The sequence below is a fragment of the Rattus norvegicus genome, chromosome 6, assembly GCF_021556685.1.
Source record: "Rattus norvegicus strain SHRSP/BbbUtx chromosome 6, alternate assembly SHRSP_T2T, whole genome shotgun sequence".
Classification (NCBI taxonomy): Eukaryota; Metazoa; Chordata; class Mammalia; order Rodentia; family Muridae; genus Rattus; species Rattus norvegicus.
This window is the reverse complement of record NC_141539.1, coordinates 42845123-42849793: the sequence shown is the minus strand read 5'-3', so window position 1 is coordinate 42849793 and position 4671 is coordinate 42845123. Positions and strand designations below refer to the sequence as shown.

The 4671-nt window shown below is 37.9% G+C and overlaps 1 pseudogene; it reads left to right on the top strand.

Moving 5' to 3' along the window:
- Positions 1-1890: 1890 nt before the first annotated feature.
- On the top strand, positions 1891-2696 carry Morf4l1-ps9 (mortality factor 4 like 1, pseudogene 9; annotated as a pseudogene).
- The last annotated feature ends 1975 nt before the right edge of the window (positions 2697-4671 follow it).

Sequence of the window (4671 nt, the reverse complement as noted above, 5' to 3'; positions counted from 1 at the left end):
AAGTTGCACATTCCTAAGGTTTCAGAAACATTTGGTCACAAAATCAACTTGTCAAGTAGCATGGAAAAGTTGTCATCATCATGAAAAATTGGATAGTAAGTCATGGGCCATCAATGCCTCGCCTTGACAGCAAACTTGTCCACTTTTTCCCACTAATATTATAATAGGCTTGAACCAGAGACCACTGGCAATTTGGGAACAGAAGTTGATAGTGTTTGGCATTTGATATTGTAACATAAAACTTTGCCTAATAATTGTGTGATCTAAGAAATGAAAAGCTATGAGAACTAAAGGGGAAACATTCGGGACAGGAATAAATCCAGTGTGAGAGGGCACAAGAGGAAGGGAGGGCAATTAGCAGGGGAATTTAATCAAAGTACATTATATACATGCTGGCAAATGCATAATACAATCATTTTAGTATATAACTATTAAGTAAGCCCATCTGCTTTGCAGTTACTACAGTAGTGTTGAACATTTGAAGCAGGAAATATTTGGCATATGAAGTTTATGTTTTATGGTCATCTAATAGAGAAATATGTGCAATCCTAATAATAGTATATATACACAGTATATATACCATAGTGATATACCATAGTGATATACATAGTTTGTAATGTGGATACTTACCAAAAGTGCATAATGAGTTGAAAATCCTTGAGGTCAGACAACCTACCAAACATCATAACTTAGCTATACAGTGAACTGAAAAGCATCAGTTGTTCCTCTCAGGGCCCAAGGATGACTCCATGCCCACAGTTTCTTGCTGCTACCAGCATGTTGGAAGAGTGTTATTACGGACTGTAAGCAGGGACATATTTGAAATTCAAATTTTCAAGTATAGTTTCTATTGAATACTTCACCGTTTTGTATCATAGGTATGGGAAATTGCATGTCAGCGCACCACCACTTGGAGTTTTCATGTCACTAAGTTTCAAATTCTTTTCTTTAAAAAAGAAAAGGTTTAAAATGATGGTTTATGCTGGACACTTACTTTTCCTCTGGGTACCTCAGAAATCATCTTGGTGCAAGGAGAGGATGCTGATATGACTGGTCTCCAGTTAGAGTCTTAGATGCTGAATGTCTAAGGGGCTGTCTTGGTGGACAGCATCTCTTGTGGTCCAAACACTTTTATGATAGAGTTAAACATACTGTGTATAATTCTACTGAGACAGGATTCTTGTAAAGTTCTGTCTGGTCTACTCAGGTTTCTCTCCATAGGCTATTTTGCCTTGCTCCTTGTACTTCTGGCACTTTTAAGCTAGTAAATCCTGCTTCGATGGCAATGTGCTGATCCTGAGAGTCCTTCTACCTGATTCTTACCAGCCAGACAGAAATTCCTCATAATTCATAAAACAGTGGGTAGAGTCCTTGGAGGGTCATGTCTCAGGAGTGGAGAATAATTGGTCCTAAACTAAAAACTGCTCTGTCCTAGCAAACAAATCTTAAAAGCAGGACAGACACAAAAGGAATCAAACTGTTTCTGAGCAACTCAACTGATTCTGACAGAAAAAAGAAAGTCAATAAATATTTATAGGTACAAAGAATTCAACATTCACTAAGGAAAAATTCACAATGCCTGGCATAAAATCAAAGGTTACCAGGCATTCGAAGAATTATCACCCATATGATAAACTAATGATCAAACTACCCAGAACTGAAAGATATTACAATAGTATTGTTGGTAATCAGAGGTGGTAGGAGGAGGAGGTGGCAAATGACTTATAAATGGCTCCCAAGCAGGACCTGAAGCTGACATTTCAAGAGGGTGAGCAAGTGCTGTGCCTTCATGGACCTCTTCTTTATGAAGCAAAGGTACAAGGTTGCCATAAGGGACAAACAAGTGAAGTATTTCATCCATTACAGTGGTTGAAATAAAAATTGGGATGAATGAGTGCCAGGAAGCAGATTACTCAAATACGTGGACACCAACTTGCAGAAACAACGAGAACTTCAAAACGCAATCAGGAACAATACGCAGGGGGCAATATGAGAGGGGCTGCTCCAGGGAAGAAGACATATGGTCTGCAACAGAAAAATATTGAAGTGAAAACAAAAAACAAACAAAACAGAAACATCTGGAAACAGAGATGGTGGCAGAACCAGTGACACACCTCAGCCTCCTAGGAAGAAGAAAGCCCGGGGACAATTGTGCTGTTGAAAATGAAGACATCCATGAACAGAGTTGAAGTTAAAGTGAAGATTCCTGAAGAGCTGAAACTGTGGCTTGTGGATAACTAGGACTCGATCACCAGACAACAGCAGTTTTTTATCTTCCTGCCAAGAAGAGTGTGGATTTCATTTTGGAGGATTATGCAAATTATAAGAAATCTCAAGGAAATACAGAAAATAAGGAGTATGCTGTTAATGAGGTTGTGGCAGGGATAAAGGAGTACTTCAATGTAATGCTGGGCACTCAGTCTCTCTACAAATTTGAGAGACCACAGTATGCTGAAATTCTGGCCAATCACCCGGATGCACCCATGTCCCAGGTATATGGAGCACCATAGTTACTGAAATTATTTGTGCGAATTGGAGCGATGTTGGCCTATACACCTCTAGATGAGAAAAGCCTTGCTTTATTACTGAACTATCTCCATGATTTCCTCAAGAACCTGGTGAAGAATTCTGCAACTCTGTTCAGTACCAATGATTATGAAGCCGCTCCTCCCGAGTACCATTGGAAAGCTCTGTGAGGAGTGTGTTCTCTCTCACTCACGCTTGGATCTCGCTAAACCGTTGGTTCTTAGTCCTGCTCTTGTACAAATGATGTACTTCGATGACCATCCTTTTTTCTTTTTCTTATTTCAAAGTTTCTACCAGTCTGTCAGCAATGGACAACAGAGAGACATGCTGTAGAGTGTTTTATTGCCTAGTTGACAAAGCTGCTTTTGAATGCTGGTGATTCTGTACCTTTGACACTATGTACTTTACTACTATATGCTAAAGCTCTGTGACAAAATTGCTCTGATTCTTAGTGCTAAAGGTTCACTTCAGTGAACACTCATCCATCGGTGCTTTCTTTTAAATGGTGCTTAAAGAGTCCATCATCTGCAAGTCATCCATGTTGCTCTTTGGACATTTTATCTTTGCTCATTTGTTGAAGAATGGTGACTTGTTTTCATGGTTTTTGTATTGTGCACATTAACATGATAGACGCAATTCATCATGTGGTTACGGTTTAATGAAAAAGTCAGTCTTGTAGGTGTTGTTTTCAGAACTTCAATAAAATTTTTCTTTAAAAAATAATAGTACTGTTATTATTATTTTATTATTATAACTATACCTCAGATATCTAAAGAACTGGATATAAGGACATAGCTTAAAATAAAATTCTTAGAAATGAAAGTCTTGACATCTGAGCTAAATAAGGTACACTGTATGGAACTAAAACAGTAAATGCTACAGAAAAAATGTCAACAGCATAACCATAGTGATGACCAACAGTAGGACAAACACATATGCATACACATGGTTGAGTTCACCAAGGGTACAAAGCAACATTAAATGTATGTACACTCAATAACACAAGCAAACTATGTGATTTATAAGGATAGCAGACAAGCATGCATCACAATGGGATATTTCAATGCTTTTCTGTTAATAATAGACAATAACAAGTAAACAGAAAGGGATTAGAATATGAGAAGGAAATGTAAGACTGGAAAGTAATTCCAAATAACTTATTTTACATCAGAGATGGTGCTATCCACTAATACCATAGTTACATATTTGTCACGTGGACTTCCACTGAACAAAAGGCCCATACTATAAGCCTCGCAGCTTTCCCAATAACATTACTAGAATTTCCATCTCACAAAGTATATTCTCCAACTGTTGTGATTTGAATCTGAAATTTTGTCTACAAGCTCATGTTTTGGCTGTTTGGTCTTCGTGCTTCAGAGGATTCTGTAAACTTTGGACAATGGGACCTAATATGTCACCAGAGATGGATCTTTAAGATAATGTTGTCCCTGAACATTTCCTATTTATTTCTCTCTGCATCCTTTCCATAATGATTTGTAGTGCACTGCACTGCCACAAACTCCTCTCCTGGTTGAACTAAAATTTCTGAACTCATACTTAAAATAAACCATCCCTCCTTTAAGTCATATGTGTCAGATATTTGGATCATAGTGATGAGAAAAAAATCTGTATCAATACAGAAAATCCATAGTGGAAAGGGTCATTTCTATGACTAAAACTAGCTGTATGGTTTCTAGGCCTGATGTATAGGGAAATTTAGGAGAATCTGGAGCTTCAGGGTAGAAAAGCTGCAAAATATTTATGAGGAAAGCCTGATGGCATATGCAGTGGGAACTTAAAAGCCTAGATCACCAGTGGAGTGGCTGTCAGTAGAGTTCATGCAATTTCACACGGCATCACTAACTATACTGAGAACTTAACTAGAGGCAACTTATGCCACATAATTTGCTCATATGATCAAAATGTGAATGACACTGAAGTCAAATTAATTTGGCAGAGGAAATTTCAAGACAGACAATTGTTAAGACTGTAGCATTGTAACCCAATCACAGAAAGACATAGATGGTATGCACTCATTGATAAGTGGCTATTAGCCCAAATGCTTGAATTACCCTAGATCCCTAGAACAAACGAAACTCAAGACGGATGATCAAAATGTGAATGCTTCACTCCTTCTTTAAATGA